The sequence below is a fragment of the Dromiciops gliroides genome, chromosome 1 (assembly GCF_019393635.1).
Source record: "Dromiciops gliroides isolate mDroGli1 chromosome 1, mDroGli1.pri, whole genome shotgun sequence".
NCBI classification, from domain to species: Eukaryota; Metazoa; Chordata; class Mammalia; order Microbiotheria; family Microbiotheriidae; genus Dromiciops; species Dromiciops gliroides.
Genome location: NC_057861.1, coordinates 17,332,987 through 17,353,323, shown reverse-complemented (window position 1 = coordinate 17,353,323; position 20,337 = coordinate 17,332,987). Strand labels below are relative to the sequence as shown.

The following is a 20,337-nucleotide window of genomic DNA, read 5'->3' as shown; positions in this document are numbered from 1 at the left end:
AGGACGACTTGAGTTCAAATCCAGCCTCAGAAACTTGACACCTACTAGCTGTGTGACCCTGGGCAATTCACTTAACTCTCATTGTCCCGCAAAAAAACAAACAAACAAAAAAAAAACACCCTACAGCTTATAGGACAGTTCCTGGCACATAGTAGGCATTTAATGAATGTTGATTGATTGATTGCTTGATTGATTTCAGGATGCAGTCTCCTAGGAGGTCCGGTAGGGAAGTAGAAGTGTGGCTTCCTCCCGCTCCGTTGCATCCCCACTCCAGACCCACCACATTCACATTGCATCCCCACTCCAGATTTCCCACATTCACAAATTGCTCCCCATAAGTTGAATCAGACTCTGCTGAAGCATTTCTTTATAACTACCCAGTTCCCTACAGAGGCATCTGGGGTCAGTATGTGATGTAAGAAAATGAAGAAAAAAATGTAGAAAGAATATTTCCAGACTCAGTTGCCTCATCTGTAAAATGAAGGAATTTGATGAAAAGATCTATAGTCAAACCCGCTTGAGCCCCTTCCTAATTCAATATATGGCTCTATGATCAATTTATTGTCTCTCTATCATCTGGGCAGCTAGGGGGAGCAATAATGCATAGAGTGCCAGTCCTGAAGGCAAGAAGATTCATCTTCATGAGTTCAAATCCAGCCTCAGACACTTATTAGCCACCTGACCCTGGGCAAGTCACTTCACCCTATTTGTCTCAGCTTCCTCATCTGTAAAATGAGCTGGAGAAGGAAATGGCAAGCTAGTATCTTTACCAAGAAAGCCCCTAATGGGGTCATGAAGTCAGGTATGACTGAAATAACTAAACAACATCAAATAACAACATCTGAGCTAATTTGGGGTGGCAGGGAGGGAAGGGAGAAGAAAGTAGAAGGGTTTTCATTGGCACGTGGCACTGTAGTACAATAGAAAGGGAGATGGTGGAGAACCTGGGTTCAAATCCTGTCTCTGGCAATGGCTACCTATGTGACTTTGGGTAAGTCACATGACCTCCATAGGGACTTAAACTAGATGACTTCTGAAGTCCCTTCTAGCATAACTAATCTGCTCACCTTATAGAGAAGAGGACTCTTCCAGAGAATGGAAGCAATTTGCCCAAGATCACACATGGATTTAGAGTCAGAAGACCTGGGAAGATCACATAGCCTGCCTTGTTCATGTCACTAAATCTTGCTGGATCTGTTTCTCCATCTGTAAAATGAGAGGGTTGGATTAGACTGTCTTCCAACTCTAGAAGTTGGATCCCATTGAGTTTTCTAAGCCTCAATTTCCCTTTCTGTAAAATAAGGGGTTGGACTTGGTAACTTCTCAGGCCCCTTCCTCTAGATGTTTGTTCTTAACCTTTTGGGACCAGCTCTCCCTTTCAATGAAGACCAGGAAGGAGTATGAAGCCTGGAAAATTTGCCTATGTACAACGCCCCTGTCGTGCTGGACTTAACACATCTTGTAGGCACAAATCAGCCAAGCGGAACTTGGCTTTGGACAATCCGACTCTGGAGCTCATCGGAAACAGAGACAGATGTCTTGGAACATTTGGTCAGTTGGAAGAAGCCCAGAGGCACCACCTCCAGCCATTTCAGCCTGTGCCCATCCCTCTCCCCTTTTCTCCTCCTTTTCCTTCCATTTTAGAAAACTCATAAAAGTTCTGTGAGCCCTGTTCCCCTCAAAGATATCCAGCACTCTGGGGTCTTGGAGATGACTCTGGCCATATGACAGAATTCATTCTCCCCAGGGCCATCTTGTTCCTGGAGACTCCCTGCCAAGGAGTCCTGGATGATCTTGTTAATGTAATTAAGAATGAAGAACAGAGTGGAAACTTGCTCAACATTTGGCTGAAAGGAATTTGGTTTGGCATCTCCCCTTCCAAAGGATTAGAAAAACCAAGGCGTTGGCGGGAGAGACCGGGCAGGGTCAAGCCTTTCTTCCAGGGTGAATGACTCAAGCCTTGGGAGAGCCAAAGGTGTTATCCTTTCAGGGTAGATATAATCCTGATGCTGACTTAACAGACAGTCTCCTGAGACCCCAAGAAGCCACCACTAGCCAGGACTGCTAGTTTGCCATCCATCCCCCTATTTTCAATTATCTGAGTCTTCCAGATCATCCTGGGCACCCCAAGAGTTCATAGGTCCTCCCGCCCTCCCAGAGGGAGGAGAACTCACTGGAGAAGATGTTGACTCAGAAATAGGACAGCAGCATTGCCAGCAAGAAGTCTCGTCTGAAAAGTTCAGATTCTAAGAGACTGAATGGGCTTCTCTGTCTGTACCTTGACCCACATTTGCTGTTTTTCTTTTAAAAAGAAAATCCTGGTTTCCATGGCAACAACAGACTCTTTAAGGAAAACTGTGGAGGTTGGAGTGAGGCTTGGCTGAGATGGCAGGTCATCTTTTCCCTAGCCCCACGGGAAGGGAAATGCTTTATCCTTCAAGGGTGCTCTGAGCATCTCTAGGAGTCTCAGTACTTGGAAGAGACCAGGCACCTGGGGTTCAAACCCCTTCCCAGAGTCAAGGCAGCTCAACCAATCAACACATTCATGACTTCCATGCCCTGGCTGGGAGCAGGTCTCCATAGCAACCACCTCCTTCAGACTGGGCAGAAGAAGCTAAGAAATACTGTGGTAAATGCATGGGGAGGGTGATGGGAAGATCGGCCATGGTGGCAGAGGTCAACAAAGGATGGAGCCCATTTTCCTCAATGCTCGAGACATAAGATCACAGGATCAGAGATTTTTAAGCTGGAAAAAACTTCAGGGATGATCTAACACAAACCCCCCTTTTTACAGATAAGGAACCTGGAGCCCAGGGAGACATCTAGGTAGAGCAGGACCCAGAGTCAGCAAAGACCTCAGTTCAAATCTAACCTAAGACAAGTGTCTTAACTGATTTATGACCCTAGACAAGTCATTTAACTACTTTCTGCCCCAGTTTTCTCATCTGTAAAGTAGTGATGATCATAGCAGCTACTTCCCAGGATTTTTGTGAGGATAAAATGAGATACTATTTTTAAAAGTGCTTTCAAAATGCTAAAGCACTTGCATAAATGCCAACAGTTATTAGAATTGTTATATGGCTTGCCAATGTCATACATGAAGTGTATGAGATTTTATCCCAGATCATCTCACTCCAGAATCAGCATGCTCATAAGAACATGACAATTAAAGCTAGAAGAAACCTTAAGGGGGCAGCTAGGTGGCGCAGTGGATAGAGAACTGGCCCTGGATTCAGGAGGTCCTGAGTTCAAATCCGGCATCAGACATTTGACACTTGCTAGCTGTGTGACCCTGGGCAAGTCACTTAACCCCAATTGCCCCACCAAAAAAAAAAGCAAAGAAAAGAAAGAAAGAAAAAGAAAAAGAAACCTTAAGAGGGAAAATAGTCCAAACCCCTGTTTTTCATATGAAGAAACTGAGACCCAGTAAGTAGCAGAGCTCGGGATTCAACCCCAATTCTCCTGATTCCAAATTCAGGGCTCATTTCCTTTATTCAATTACTAAGATCCTTTTCGGCTCTCAGTCTATGATCTTATACTTCCTTATTTATACCACATTTTTGTCTCTTACCACATTCTCTCTTGTGTCCAGCACTGAGCACAGTGCCTGGGACATTTTTGTTATTGTTCGGTTATTTTTCAGTTGTGTCCTTTTCTTCATGACTCCATTCGGGGTTTTGTTGGCAGAGATCCTGAAGTGGTTTGCCATTTCCTTCTCCGGCTCATTTGACAGATGAGGAAACTGAGGCAAACTATATTCTTAATAAATGCCAGTTGGCTGACTGACTAACTGTATATATACCCCAGCTATACCCACGGCTTCTACCTCCTATGGAAGCAGGAATCAGATGCTTCTCCACAAAAGGTAAAAACCAGCGAATTTCAAATCAGAGAACTTGGCTTCCAGGTCAGTTGCTAATACCTTTCCCTTTAAAGTGGCTGTCTTCCATCTGTTCTGCATCTTCCATTCTATTCCTATTTATATACACATTGTCTCCCTTGGTAAAATGCCAGCTTCCTGGGGGCAGGGATCTTTGGGGTTTTCTCTTTGTATCCCTAGTCCTTAGCACAGTGCCAAAAATGTCTATGACAACAATTCAATCATAGTAAGCATTTAACTGACTGATTAAAATCCTGTCTTGGAGGCATCTAGGTGGCACAGTGAATAAAGCACCAGCCCTGGATTCAGGAGGAACTGAGTTCAAATGCAGCTTCAGACACTTGACATTTACTAGCTGTGTGATCCTGGGCAAGTCACTTAACCCTCATTGCCCTGCAAAAACAACAACAAAAAATACCTGAGGTCAGGGACCAAAAATCTTATATTTACCTGTGTATCCCTGACATCTCCAGAATATAGAGCATTCTAGCTTGGGGCTTATCAAAAATAAAAACAATTCCCCCAACATCTTCATCCTCTTTCTGGAGAGTCACACAAGCATTTATTTGGCATCTTTTATATACTAAAGATTGTACTGAGCCTCTCCATTAGCACGGATGGGACTTTAAAGGCACCTAATCCAACCCCTCTCCTTTTATGAATGGGGAACCCAGAGTATTTACGTTGTTTGCTCAAAGTCATCCAGGTAGTAAGTAACAGAGGTAAGATTTCAATTAGTCAATCAACAAGAATACATCAAGCTTACTTACTGTGCTTATTTATCATTTATTTAATAAGCACTGCCAGGCAGGCAGCTAGGTGGTACAGTGGATAGAGAACTGGGCTTGGAATAAGAAAGACTCAACTTGGGGGCAGCTAGGTGGCGCAGTGGATAAAGCACCAGCCCTGGATTCAGGAGTACCTGAGTTCAAATCCGGCCTCGGACACTTGACACTTACTAGCTGTGTGACCCTGGGCAAGTCACTTAACCCCCATTGCCCCACAAAACAAAACAAAAACAAACAAACAAAAAAAAGAAAGACTCAACTTCATGAGTTCAAATCCAGCCTCAGATATTTACTGTGTGATCTTGGGCTAGTCACTTAATCCTGTTTGCCTCAGTTTCCTCATCTGTAAAATGAACTAGAGGAAGAAATGACAAACCACTCTGGTATCTTTGCAAAAAAAAAAAATAGGGTCATGAAGAGTCAGGGACAACTTAAACAACTAAACAACAAAAATGTGTCAGGCATGTGCCAAGAGCTAGGTATGGATGCAAAGAGAAAGCCCAAAAGACTCAAGGAGCTTAAACCCAGGTTCCTGTCTCATGCTCCTTTCCACTGTACCAAGACCAAGGAACTTGTCCAAGGTCAAACAATTCATTCACAGAATCTGAGAATTGAAAGAGACCCAAATAAATAAGCATCTCTTCTCTGAAGTGCCCAAGGATTGGTCATGAGAAGCCACCACTTCCCAAGGCAGCCCATTCACTCCACTTGAAGACAGATTTCATGGTTAGGAAGTTCTTCCTGACCTACAGCCAAAATAAGTCTCCCTACACCTTCCACCCTTTGCTCCCAGTTCTGCCTCTTGGGAGACCTGCAAAGCAACACTAATTTCTCCTCTATATGACATTCCTTTACATGAAGAAAACCATCTCATCCGCCCAAGCTTTCTCTTCTCCAGAATGAAGATCCCCATTCCCTTGAGTCAATCCTTGTAGGACACATTCCCAGCCCTCTACGCATTGGCTTGTGCTCATCTGCAGGCACTCTGTGTCTCTGGCATCCAGGGCTGAGCACATATCTCAGATGTGGTCTGACCAAGTGGAAGAAGACACATCATGTCTGTACCTCTCCCCCTCCACACAGACACCACAGACACCCACACCTACATACACACACACACACACACACACACACACACTTTCCTTTCCACCAATGCACATATGCAAATCAGCACTTCTCCCTAAGTGACAGTCTTTGCTCTTGAGAACTGAGAGGTTCTTTGTTCACTTATAGTTCATGCCAGTAGGCGTGAAAGCCAGGATTTAATCCCAGATTTAAGCTTTTCACTATACTTGGATGGAATATAGTAGATACTTAATAAATGTTTTTAATTGAATTAAATAAAATTGGTCATGGTTGGTTAACAAACATTTATTAAATGCTTGCTATCTGTCAGGCATTATGCTAAGAGGTAAGGATACAAAGAAAGGCAAAAGAAAGGCTCTGCTTCCAAAGAAGGCAGCTGAGTGGTGCAGTGGGTAGAGAGCAGAGCCTGAAGTCAGGAAGACTCATCTTTCTGGGTTCAAATCCCACCTCGGATATTTACTAGCTGTGTGTTCCTGGGCAAGTCACTTCATCCTGTTTGCCTCAGTTTCCTCATCTGCAAAATGAGCTAGGGAAGAAAATGGAGATGGAAATACTTCACTATCTCTGCCCCAAAAATGGAAGTCATGGAGAGTCAAGCATGACTAAACAAGAGGAGCTTTCAAAGACGGGAAGGGAACAAGCATTTGTTAAGTGCCTACTATATGTCAGGCATATACTAAATGCTTTATAAATATTATCACACTGTCATGGATAGGACAAGTCAAGTATTTATTAAACACCTACTATGTGCCAGGCACTGTTCTAAAAGGGTAGGGATTCCAAAAGAAAAAAAGGCAAAAAAGTCTTCGTTCTCACCATGTAATAGGAGAGACAAGATGTAAACAATTAGGTACCAACAAGCCATAGACAGGATAAATTGGAGAAAAGCAGCAGAAGGAAAGTACTAGCTTCTAAGTTCTATAGTTAGAGCTGAAAGGAAAAAACATCTGGTTTAATACCCAAAAGGAAACTGAGGCACAAGAGGTGAGGCGACTTGCCCACGTTCTCACAAATAAAAAGCAGCTGAATTGAGCTCTTTTCCTTCTCTCAGGCTCCAGGAATCCTAGAACGACTTAGAGGCAGCCTCCAGCCCAAAGCGGAGTCCTTCCTCAAGGCCAGAGCCATTGTAAGAGAGATTCTAGGAGTCGTGTCCTTTCTGCCGGCACTGACCTTGCCTGCCTTCACCGTAACACGGCTCTGCTCTCTCCCTCATGGGTTCTCTACTTCCCTAGTGGTGGTCCTCCCCCACCCCACCCCAAGCCGTCTTTCTGATGCTCACCACATGTCTGGCAGAGCCCCTGACAGCAGGGGGAGAGGGTGCACTCACCCTTCCACCCCCCCCCACCCCCGGAAATATCAAGGCCATCCCATCTGGAGACAGATGGATGTTCTGGAACAGCACTGCTTCAGAAAAGGGCTGGAAGCCAGGGTCTGATTGTCCCAGGAGTGGCCCCAGGCCGCTACCCCAGCTGTCCTGGACTGAGAGAAAGCCCAAAAGGTTGGAAATCAACACAGAACTGGTGCCTCCTCCTAATGGGATGGCCCAAAAAGAAAAACATTCTATGACAAAGGGTGGCTGGGTTCATAAGCTTGGGGGACTCCACCCCCCAAAAAATGTCTATGACAATTCAATCAACCAGCAAGAATGTATAAAATACCTAAGAGCTACAACGGAGAGAGCTCAGGGCCTGGAGTCAGAAAGACCTGAGTTCAAATCTAGCCTCAGAGACTTACTAGAAGTATGACCTTGGGCAAGTCCCTTAAATCTGTTTGTCTCAGTTTCCTCATCTGTCAAATGGAGATAATAACAGCACCTACCTCACAGGGTGGTTGTGAGGATCAAAGTATATTTGTAAGTTGTAAAATTGAAATTGAAAGCATGTGAAAGATTTGCAAAATGCTTTGAAAACATTAAAGTACTACTAAATGCTAGTTATTATTATTTATCATTGTCATTATTACAATCAATAATCATCTATAATGGGCCAGGCACTGGGCTGGGCTCCAGGGATACAAGACCAAGAAGAAATAGTTCCTGACCTCAAGAAGGTTATCTCTCAAAAGAAACCAGTACATGCCCATATAAGTCAATACAAAGGGATTTCAGGGCAGGAGAAAACCTAGCAGGTCTTCCTTCGGGAGTGGGAGGGGAGAGAAGAAAAGCGCTCATATAGGACAGAGACTCTGAGCTGAGCTGTGAGGAAAACCAGGGATATTGTTGTTCTTCAGCCTTTGTTTTCAAAGAGAACCAATGACATCATGAGGTGATGTCTTGACTCATGGGTGATTGAATTTAAGTGAGTCAGAGCTACCCAAAGTTATCAGCCTCACGCTCTCTTTTCAAGGGTCATCAAAATCCAGCAGCAGGACAAAGGTCAAGATGACTGGTGATGAATGACCCAGGATGCAGTGGGTGACCTGGACATCTTCCAAATGCTTTCACGGCCACTGGAACAAACTGTTCTCGTCCACCCATTTTGACAGGGGAAGTCCTCACATGTTTGGGAGAGACATCCCTCTAACTCAAGTCCCCTGCCGTGAGCCTGAAATACATTTCATCTGCTGAGATGGTCTTCCTGGATGTGGCCACTGCACATGCTACAGCTTCTTAAAGCTACAAGTGAGAGATGGGTGACAGGTGGACACCAAAGGTAGATGGGCAGCACTGAAAAGGGGTCAGCTTTCTAACAACTCTGCCACATTACCTCATTCCTTATCAGTGGAAAATGCCAACCTCAGCAGCCTCACTTAAACCCAATTCGTGCACAAATTCAAGACAGAGCCCTCATGATGCCTTTGGTCATCTTTGAGAACAAAGGATGAACAACAATGAGAACAGATCACCATATAGTACGGTTCATACTACATTGGATCTCAGATTTGGAGGTCACTGAGTCTAACCTCCCTCATTTTACAGGTCAGTCAACTGAAGCTGAGAAATGTTATGTGACTTTCCTCAGCTTCTTAAAATTAATGTGTCAGGGAGTGAAACAATAGAGATAGATTAGACAGAGAAATAAAAATGTTAGCTATAATAATAACTAGACTTTATATATCGTGTTACAGTTTACAAAGCACTTTATAAATATTATCTCGGGGGCAGCTAGGTGGCGCAGTGGATAAAGCGCCGGCCCTGGAGTCAGGAGTACCTGAGTTCAAATCTGGCCTTAGACACTTGACACTTACTAGCTGTGTGACCCTGGGCAAGTCACTTAACCCCCATTGCCCCGCAAAAATAAATAAACAAATAAACAAATGAATAAATAAACAAATAAACAAATAAATAAAAGAATGAATAAATAAATAAATAAGTAAATAAATAGATAAATAAATAAATAAAAAGAAATAGCTCATTTTATCCTCACAACGGTCTCGGGAAATAGGTGCTACTGTTATCCCCAATTTACAAATAAGGAGATTGAGGTAAAGTTATCATGATTATTGTTATATGTGAAGTGCTTTGCAAATCTCAAAGCAATATATAAATACCAACTGTTGCTGTTTTTGCATTTATGAGCAATTGAGGAAGTGCCTGTCCTCAGAGAGCTTACATTCTAATGGGGCAAGAAGCTGGAAAGGGAAAGTGTAAGAAGAAATGGTGATGGGACCAATGGTGATTTGTGTAGTAGGATGTATAGCATGATTATATAGCATACAGTTAATGATCTAGTCTAAAAGTATAGTATTTTAATTTACATATGGAACGTACCCTTTGATCCAAGACAGAAATCATTTCCATTTTATAGAGGTTAGTTGTCTTGCCCAAGGTTACACCACCGGTAAGAACCATGATAAAAGCCCAGATCATCTTGAGCCTGAGTTATGGTTCTTCCCATTTTACCATCTTGTTGGGGAAAACTTGGCCACCCCATTTCCTTCACTGGAATCATGCCACTGAGGGAACCCTCCCCTCTGTCCTTCTCTCCCCTCCAGGTAGGGCTGTACACATGCATTCCAGAGAAGTGGCTTCCTGGCCCTTTTGGAAGAAACCCGAGGAAAATAATCCTGCAGTCTCTCTTGGCAATCTGCACCATAGCTTGATGGCCCTTATCTTCCTGAGGGACAGGTACTCACAAGCTGGAAACCTCAGCATTTTCTGAAAGGTTCTTGTCTTTGGGTTGAAAGGGATTTGGAGAGATCAATCTCCCCTCTGCCTTAGGCCAAAGAGGAAACAATGCCTATTTACAGAGTTAGCCCATCTTTCTTTCAAATCTCCTGGACCGGAGACTCCAAAGCCTTCTTGAGTCCTCTGAACTTAATATCAGCTCACTGTGGGACCCTGGACAAATCATTTCCCCTCTCTCGGCCTCAGTTTCCCTACCCATGAAAAGAGTTGGATTCCACGATATCTATCAATCAAAAAACATTTCTTTAGGCACAGGGAATGGAAAGACAAAAATGAAATGCCCCCTATGCTCAAGGAACTAGCATTCTGTCAGGGAAAACAACACACACACATATTTGTAAGAGACAGCGCACTCCCTGGTATAGGATAAATGCTCTATAAATGTCAGCTATAATGATAACTAACTTTTATAGATCATATTTACAAAGCACTATAAATATTATCTCATTTTATCATCACAACAACCCCAAGAGGTAGATGCTACTAATATCCCCATTTTACACATAGGGAAACTGAGGCAAGCAGCGATGAAGTGACTTGCCCAGGGTCATACCACTACTAAATGTCTGAGGCTGGATTTGCACTCAGGTCTTCCTGACTCCAGAACCAGCTCTCTATCTGCTGGGCTACCTAGGATGACTGAGTTTATGAACCTGGGGGACTGATTGGATGTTGCCCTTGACAGAAATAAGGAAGTCAGGGAGAGGGTTGGGTTTGGAAGGAAAGACAAGTTGAGTTCCTGATGCCTGGTGAATATCCAATTTTAGACACCCACTGGGCAGTTGCTGATGTGGGACGGGAGCTCTGGAGAAAGACCAGAGCCGTATCTCTGGATCTGGGAGGAGTCTGCAGAGAGGCAACGATTGGAGTCATGTGCACTGATGAGATCCCTAAGTCAGAAATCCTGGGGAGAGAAGGCCCCAGAGGACAAGATAGTGCTCCAAGGTCCCTTCTAGGATCCTACCATATTACAGGCAGGGATTTGGCAGGGGAGGCTCTTGGCCTCCTCAGAAGGAGCCCAAAAGGAGATAAAGAGGCAGGGGAAAAGGGAAGACTGAGGAGCCCCCAGGCCTCATTTTTTCACAATTCACACTTTTGGTTTGGGGCCAGCCTCAGTTCCATCCCAGCCTTTCAAAGACTCTTTGCTCTGTTGGTGCCAATCGCCAGCAAGCAGCGGAAGTGGTCACTTCCTCCTCAGTAAATACCAGAGGGGCCTCTCTCATTAGCTAATTAAACCACTACCACCCTTAGTGCACGGGCCCAGCCTGGCCCTGGCTCCTAGCTTCTGGCTCCTGGATGCTCTGCCTTCTCCCTCTGTGGGCGTGTGAGCTGAATGCCAAGGAGATGGATGGGAAGGCCAAAGAGGAAGGTTGGGGCAGCAGACAGTGCAGCCTCAGGGAAGAGAAGGAAAATGGGGGAGGGGGGGCAGGAGGACAGAAATGGGATCGCTACCAGACGTCAAAGGCAGGTTGTTGACTTTGGACCAGCCTCATGCCCTGTGGGCACCTGAGCATTGGGACCACATCATAAAGGCCTTATTCTGTCTGATGACTCCATCCTGGCAATGACGCCTCGCTGTCTTTGCTCTACCTCCCTGTCACTTTCTATAAGCCACACGTCTAGAGACAGCTCTGCGGAATTCTCAGAACCTTGGTCATTGCAAGCAATGCTCAAGTCAGTTTGGGAGAAAGGGAGGTGGGAGGGAGAGAAGTCTGAGCTTTCTAGGCACCAGGTGGCTGTGCCAGGGGTAAAACTCTGGAGGGGCGCATGGGCCCCAGGCAGGCTGATCAGTTCCTAGAGGAAGAAAAGGGAGGGAGAAAGATGAAAGGGAGATGGAGAGATAAAGGTGAAAGTAAGATAGGGGAGAGAGAGAGAGAGAGAGAGAGAGAGAGAGAGAGAGAGAGAGAGAGAGAGAGAGAGAGAGAGAGTGAGAGAGGGAGGGAGGGAAAGACACAGAGACAGAAAAAAACAGAGGAAGGGAAGGAGGGGGGAGATAGAAACAAAAAAAGAAAGACAGACAGAGAAGGGAGAAAGAAAGAGACGCAGACAGAGAAAAAGAAAAAACAGAAAGGAACGGAGACAAAGACAGAGACAGAGAGAGGAGAGAGGAGAAAATCCAACTGTTGGTCCCAGAGGGATAGGGGAGGGGGTCAGAGACTTAGGTCGGGCTGGCCTTAGGCTCACTGATAGATAAAGCCTGCCCATCCACCCATCTCCTTGGCCAGACAGGGTAGCCCTGTAGAAGCTTTAGAAACACTTTAGAAGCACGTGTTAAATTGCCTTGTGGTAAGGGAGGCAGGGCCCCCATAACTGGGCAGGGGTCAGTCAGGGCACACCCAGCCAAGCAGCTGAGAGCAGGGAGGGGCAGCCTCTCTAAGCCAAGAAAGACCCGAAGACCAGACTGACCTGAACGCCCCATCAGCCAACACAAACACGCCAATCCTTTTCTGTTTTTCTCCGGACTGAGTCACAGAACGTCTCAACTAGAAGGGACCTTAAGAGAAATCCTACTTCAATCCCCTCATTTTTGAGACAAGAAAACTGAAGGATTCAAGGAGAAAATAACTTACCCGAGGTCACAGTGGCAATGAATCAGATCCGAGACAGCAGCCCAGAATCCCAGAACTTGAAGTGGGTTACCTGGCCACTGACTCTCTGAATAGAAAAGAACAAACCCCGAGACTTCAGTCAGCACAGAGGTCTGTGTCTCCTTTTCCCTCCCACTACCCATGGCTCCCCCTGCCTTAGACTTTAGGAACCCTTGAAAAAGCACTACAAGAGGAGAAGAATCTTCAGCTCACCAACTCTAAATTTGGCATTCCTTCACCTTTCCTGCCCCCCATTCCCCCACCTCATCTCCCCTCCTCATCCTCCCTAACCCAACCTTGACTGGGAACCCTTGATCTCAAATGGCTACAGTGCTAGGTTTGGACTCAGGAAGACTGGAGTTCAAATCTTACCACTAGCTGTGTGACCCTGGATAAGTCATTTGATTTCAATTTCCTCACGTGTAAAAAGAGAGGGGTCAGACAATTCTGTGGTTCAGTGTGATTTCCTGGCTCTGGGACAGCTAAGCGCCCCCAGTTGCATCTTGTACTGGTAGCAGCCCTTCATTTCCTCCTCCCTACCTGATGGCTTAACCACTTTTTTATGATCACAGATCCTTTACATACTGACTATAGATGCAAAAAGTGAAATATCACTGTGCCCCAGGGAGGGATTAAAGATGTATTTTTCAAATAAACAAATAAAGTCATAATCATTTAACTTTAGATCTGGTTTCTCCTCGAATGATCATAGCTGGCATTGTTAGAGGTTTTAAGGTTTGGCCACTGCTTAGCAGACATCATCCCCTTTGATCCTCACAACAGGCCTATGAGGGCTGTACTATCACCCCCATGCACTATCACCCCCATTTGATAAATGAAGAAACTGAGGCTTGGGGAATATAAGTGACTTGACAGTGGTCAGTGAAGCTGGTAGGCACCAAAGGTGGAATTAGAACCCTGATCCTGGAACTATCCCTATCACCTTCCTCTAGACTCTACCGAGTCCTGGAGAAGTTAGAGGGTTCAGCCAAGTTCACTGTCAGGAGCATGTCTGCAACTAGAATTCAAGTATCATTCGTATTACTCCCAATGAGCATCCCTCACGGTGCTTAAGGAGGCAGATAGGGGATGCCATAGTGCATAGAGTGCTGGGGTCAGGAAGACTGGTCTTCCCAATTTCAAATCCAGCCTCAGACACTCAGTAGCTGTGTGACCCCGGGCAAATCACTTAATTCTGTTTGCCTCAGTTTCCTCATCTGTAAAATGAACTAGAGAAGGAAATGACAAACCACTCCAGTATCTCTGCCAAGAAAACCCCAAATGGGGTCATGAAGAGTTGGACACAACTGAACAACAACAACATGGTGCTCATAAATCCCCACCCTATTGTTCTCCTGTTTCAAACTAGTCCAAATATACCATTATTCCTCTCTTCCCAATAGACTTTTTCATGAACTTAACAGAGATAAACGTGCCCATTGAATAGATGTGGAAACTGAGACACTTAGAGAATCTTGGCATCAGAGGGACCTTACAGGTCAGTTGGTCCAGTTCTCCAACCAAAGCAGGCATCTCTAGTACATCATCCCTAACAAGGGACTGTCTAGATGCTGTCTGAACCCTTCCAGTGACAGGAAGATCACTCCCTTTCGAGATGTCAATTCAAAACAAAACAAAGATCACCAACATAATAAATCCTTCCCTCACACTAAGATTGTTCAGCCTCTATTTGAATACTTCCAATGACAATATTCCTGCATGAGTCTGTCCATACTGGACAGCTCTGATTATTAAGATGCCTTTTTTCTCATATTGAGAGATCTGCCTCCCTGTCATTTTCCCCAAAACTAATCCAAATTTTCTCCTCAGGAACCAAGTAGACTAAGTCTCATTTCCCTTCCGTGTGGCAGCCATTCAAGTAATAATAATAATAACAGTAATTATAATAACTCGCATTTGTGTAGCACTTTTACGACTTTGCTCTCAGCACTTCAGAAAGTTGATACCTTGACCCGCCTCCTATTGGAGAAGTAGTGGACCCAAGGTATACATTTTTTTAATATGACCAATGCAGGAATTTGTTGTTCTTGTTCTTGTTGCTTGACTATTCCTATTTATTACAAGGGTTTTGTCTTTCTTTTTTCCAGTGATGAGGGGGAGAGGAAGTGGTAGAGAGATAAAGTCTATTTTTGTTTTCTTTAAAAATTATTTTTAAAAGAATCAACACACTTAAAAGTAGGTGGCTATAGTGTTATTATTTGTCTCCATTTTACAGATGAAGAAACTGAGGCCCTGGGAGGTTAAGTGAAGTCGAGGGCTTCACAGCATCAGAGTGGGGAGTCCAACTCGAGCTTTCTAACTGTAACAGCAGTGCTTATTTCACCCCACCCTGCCAGAGGAGACAGCAAACATGCCTACCTCCTTCAACCAGAACTATGCTTATAGAACTTTATAAACCATAGCTTGTAGACCCCTCCCCATCACCATCCTGGTCATCTGCCTCTGAACTCCAGCCCATGGAGAAGGTACCACTGTCAATGACACGTTAAAGGCTAGAATTCAGGGGCCATTCCTCCTGTTTCCAATTAGCATAAAGCATGGCGTTTAACATCTAACCCTGCAAGTCTACTTTCTCCAACCCCGCCCTTCACAGTATCAGCAGGTGACCAACCCACATCAGCAACGTCTGTCCTCAGGCTCCAGCAGCCCAGATCTAAGAGCCTCCCATGCCAGCAGCAGAGCCCACTCACTTACCTCCAGCTCCACTCAGAACAAAACTTCCCCTGAAAGGCTGTAGTCTAGACCTCTACTTCTTGGGGAGGGCTGAGAGAAGAGAGCAGCAAGCCTATGGGGCACTACTGTGCCTCATGAGAAACAGAGCCCTGGCAGCCCACAGCTGCTAACTGAAGAGATGGAGGGCTGTGCATCAGCCCCATTGGTTCCCTCGCCTCTGGAATTCCCTGGCTGGGAACCAGGCAGCTGATGCACAGGGGCTGACCTGCTGCCAGCTCCCCAGACAGTGAAAAATCCCACCCTGTTTCCAAATGAGAGTCTGGGAGGAAAGACCCAAATTGCTCCTTACCACCACACACAGACACCACCAGCATCCCCAGGCTACATGGCATCGAGTGCTGACCAATTCCTTCACTTGGTACAGTCTCTCCCACCCGCCCACCCCCAACTCCTCATTGCTGCAAGTTTGAACGAGGTCACTCTAGGAGCTGTGAAAGAGAATCCTATGTAGTGGGACTAGGAGAGGGGAACACATTGAGCCTAGATTATTAGAAGTGGGAGGCATTAATGTACTATTGTCAGAGCCATGAACCGAACCAGCCATTCTCGAAAGGAATTTGGAATGATGCCCAAAAAAACAATTAAGCCACGAATACCTTTTGACCCATCGATATCATTACTAGTCCTATTCCAAAAAGAGATCAAAGAGGAAAAAGATCCCCCTGTACAAAAATACATGAAGCAGCTGTGAACAATGAAGTGGAAACAGAGAGGACCCATGAATTGAGAAATAGCTGAACGACAAAATACTGTACAAAATGAAGAGACAGTTTTGGAGATGCCTGAGAAGACTTATATGAACTGATTCAGGTGAAGTGAGCAGAACCAGAAGAGCAATTTCCACAATAACAATGACATTGTAAAGACAATTGACTTTTTGAAAGAACTCCGATAAATTTTCTGACCATGCTTTGTGATAAAGCATCCTGCCTAGGGTACAGACTGAAGCTTTTTTTTAAACTTGGCCAATGTGTGAATTCATTTTGCTTGTCTGTTCGTATTTATTAGATCTTTTTTTGGAGTCAGAGGACCCTCCCTGGCTTCAGATCCAGGATTTGCCACTGATGTGACCTTTGGCAGCAAGGTGACACAATGGATGTCCTGTTGGACTTGGAGTCAGGAAGACCTTGTATGAATCACACCTCAGATATTTACCAGTTGTGTGACCCTTCCCCCCCCCCATAAAGTCACCTAATTTCTTTATGCCTCAGTTTCCTTATCTGTAACATGGGGATGATAATAATAATAATAGCACCTACTTCCCAGAGTTGTCAAGATCAAATGAAAAAATAATTGTAAAGCTCTTTACAAACCTTAAGGTGCTATAGAAATATGTCACCTCATCTCTCTGGGTCTGTATCCTCCTTTTTTAAAATTAGGGATTTGGATTAAATGTCTTCTGAGGTCTCTTCCAGCTTAAAGTCTATGGTTCTCAGAATGTCAGAGCTGGGAGAGGTCTTAGAACAGAGGATGTCAGGGCTGGGAGGGGCCTTAGAACAGGAAATGTCAGGGCTAGGAGGGGTCTTAGAACAGGGGATGTCAGGGCTGGAGGGAGCTCAGAACAGAGAATTTCAAAGCTGGGAGGAGTTTTGGAACAGTGTTAGAACCAAACGAAACTTTAGAACATAGAGGATTCATAGATTTAAAACTGGGAGGGAGCTTGAAGCTATCCAGTCTCTCCATATTTTATAGAGGAGGAAACTGAGGTCCCAGGAGGTGAGGCTCATGCAGGTTTTGGTTTTTTTCCCCCACATCAGAGGTGAGATTTGATCCCAGGTCCCCTGACTCAGAAACCACTGCTCTTTCCACTGAATTTCCTCTGACTGTCAGATCTAGGAGGGACATCAAAGCTTTTCTCTTCCATCCTCTCTCCCCTGGCCCATCGGGAGGTGAACAGGACAAACCAACAACCCCCAGTCCCACATGCTACTTCCTGCCACTTCCCAGGGAGGTGAGCCCAGAACAAGGAAGGGGGGAATTGGGCGGAAGCTACCTTTTCTTCCTGTTTGAGGCACTGACCTGGTTTATGCTATTTCCAGGAAAGAGAACCACAATGGGTGGGTAGGGCCAGGCGATGAACTGGGCAGCCCTTTAGTATCCAAGGCCAGGGCAGTAGGTCACTAACATCTCTAGGGGCAGATATTTCCCCCACTCATATACACAATGGCCTTTGACCTCCAGGACTTCCCTGGGCAGGGGAAAGGCCAGTGACCACTGAGGTTTCACCCTTCACTGATGCAAAGGATACACCCCTCCTAAACACTTTCTGGAGGACACTCCATCACTACATCGCGTTTCCCCACACGGTTTACTTTTCTCACTGTGTTTAGCCTTGAAGAGCATTAAAAGATTATGAGATGGGGCAGGTAGGTGGCGCAGTGGATAGAGCACCGACCCTGGATTCAGGAAGACCTGAGTTCAAATCCAACCTCAGATGCTTAACACTTACTAGTTGTGTGACCCTGGGCAAGTCACTTAACCCCAATTGCCTCACACACACACACACACACACACACACACACACACAAAATGTTTTTAAAAAGAATTCTATCCTAGTATTCTGGAATATAGAATATTGCTACTTTGGGGATGAAATCTGAACTCCTTGGTCCGGCATGTCAAATGGTCTGGTAGCATTTTCCCCAGGGATCAAAACCCCTAAGGATAGGAAATGAGGTCAATAGTCCAGGCTAGGATCATGGGATCTGAGAGCTGGAAGTGACCCCAGAGGTCCTCTGGTCCAACCTCTGCATTTGACAAATGGGGAAACTGAGGCCCAGGGAGCTTATTAAACCCAAGCTCACATGGGCAGGAAGCATCCAAGGTGAGATATGAGCCCAGGGCCTCTGATTGAAAAGTCGGTACTTATCCCATTGTTAGAGGCCATAGGAGGAGGGGTGGCCTAATGGTCTGCCACATAAAATGTGGGGGGAGGGAAAAGAAGGAATTGTGAGGAGTCACAGGGGGAGGGGAGGGTTTGGGTTATCCTGGGAATGCAGCTGGGACTAGTGTAGACCTAGAGGTGAGTTTCAGGCTTGGTAGCTGTAGAGAGGACCTCCAAGGAGGAGTGTGGCCCCCTTCCAAGATGGTCCATTATCCTTCTGGACAGCTCTGATTGTTAGGAAGTTTTCCTGACATTGGTTTTTTTTTTATTTGTTTTTTTTGCAGGGCAATGAGGGTTAAGTGACTTTCCCAGGGTCACACAGCTAGTAAGTGTCAAGTGTCTGAGGCGAGACTTGAACTCAGGTCTTCCTGAATCCAGGGCCGGTACTCTATCCACTGTGCCACCTAGCTGCCCCCTGACATTGGCTTTTTTTTTTCTTTTTTTTGTAGTGAGGCAATTGGGGTTAAGTGACTTGCCCAGGGTCACACAGCTAGTAAGTGTTAAGTGTCTGAGGCCGGATTTGAACTCAGGTACTCCTGACTCCAGGGCCAGTGCTGTATCCACTGCGCCACCTAGCTGCCACTGACATTGGCTTTTAATTTACACCTTTGCTAGAGAGAACCATGGAGTATCAGAGCCAGAATGGGGCCTTGGAAGTAGAAATTCATAGAAAGTCAGGCCTGGGAGGGGCCTTAGAACAAGGAATGTGAGAGCTGGGAAAAGCCTTAGAACAAGGAATATCAGGGCTGGGAGGGGGCTCAGAACAGGGGATGTCAGGGCTGGGAGGGGCCTCAAAACAGGGGATGTCAGAGATGGGAGAGACCATAGAACAGGAAATGTTAGTCTAACTCAGGCCACACAGGACTAGAACTCAGAACTAGAGCTTAGGATTCCTGAGTTCCAGGCCAAGCCCTGCTCTCCCTTATTATCCCTCCCTGAACCCAGTCAGCCAGACTTCAGAGTTGGAATAATTACTCCTTTCCCTTCCCGGGATGCTTGAGCCCCCAGCTCCCTGCTCTGCGCAGCCACAATCCCCTGGAAAGGGAGAGCCCTCTGTCACTAGCCTCGGCTCCCCCCTGAGGGTGTCTACAAGGATCAAGAGGCACTTCCCCGGCCAGGCTGCATGAGCACTTGCCTGGAACTACTGGGAGGCCGAGCTCCCCCAAACCTCCCCTTCCCATTGACTTCTTCTTAATAGGAAACGCCATCAGTCAAGGAGGCCAAGAGGATCCCAGGGAGAAGGAGGAGAGAGAGGAAGACAAGGAGACCGAAAGATGGAGAATGGGGAAGAAGGCAGCAGAAAACAAGAGCTTCTCCATCCCCTTCAATCCCTAGGAGGGGGAGCAGTGGGGCAGCAGGAAAGGAAGCCTTGGACTGGGAATGGGTCCAATCAGTTCAACAGATATTAATCACTTAGCAACAATTAGCAGCAAGACTATAATGGAGGGGCAGCTAGGTGGTGCAGTGGATAGAGCACCGGCCCTGGATTCAGGAGGACCTGAGTTCAAATCTGGTCTCAGACACTTGACACTTACTAGCTGTGTGACCCTGGGCAAGTCACTTAACCCCAATTGCCTCACACACAAAAAACAAACAAACAACAACCTGTTACTGGGTTAGAACCATTATAAACTTTAAAGAACTATGGAAATGGGAACCGATGTTACTCCCATAGAAACACAGGCCATTTTTTTCTATCATTACACCAACCTCAGTAGATGACCCTGAAATAAGGGAGAGAATGAAGACAGCTCTTGATTGGGCAGAGGAAACATTTTCAAAGAGAAGTCAGGAGAAAAGCCCTTTGGAACCCTTGCCTGGAGAGCCAGCAGTGCCAGGCATGGATTGGAATTTTCCCACCCCTGGGGCGGTACAATTTAAACACACACCTAGTATCTGAACAACTGCCAGTTCACTCAAGGATTGATGTCATTGCTTTCCGTTGCTAACCAATCCAAACCGGCTGTCCACTCCTCACCCCCCCCACCCCTGCCCCCAGCCCTTTCTCCAGCCCCTCAGAAAGCATGAGAAGCCGCCTGCTCCATCCAGTGGATTCTTAACTGCTGTTGTGTAAGGGATCCGGTTGTCAGCTTTTTAAATAATTGAAGGAAATGCACTACTTCAGATGGAAGTTAGTGGGGAGGGGGAGAGGTCATTTTTTCTTCCCAAAAAAACCTTCATGGAGTATATAGAGTTCAGGTTGGTGGAGATATCAAGGTAACCAGGGTGAG

At 45.7% G+C, this 20,337-nt stretch overlaps 1 protein-coding gene across 2 annotated transcripts in view; it reads right to left on the bottom strand.

Annotated features, from left to right (window-relative positions):
• CMKLR1 (chemerin chemokine-like receptor 1) overlaps positions 1–20,337 on the bottom strand; it is a 45,974-nt gene that overhangs the window by 22,859 nt on the left and 2,778 nt on the right. Inside the window, exon 2 of one of the 2 annotated variants that reach the window (XM_043979454.1) lies at positions 12,451–12,535. The exons of the other annotated variant lie outside the window; for it this stretch is intronic. The gene's annotated coding sequence lies outside the window, so the exon portion shown is untranslated. The remainder of the gene's footprint in view (positions 1–12,450; positions 12,536–20,337) is intronic. 2 annotated transcript variants of the gene reach the window in all.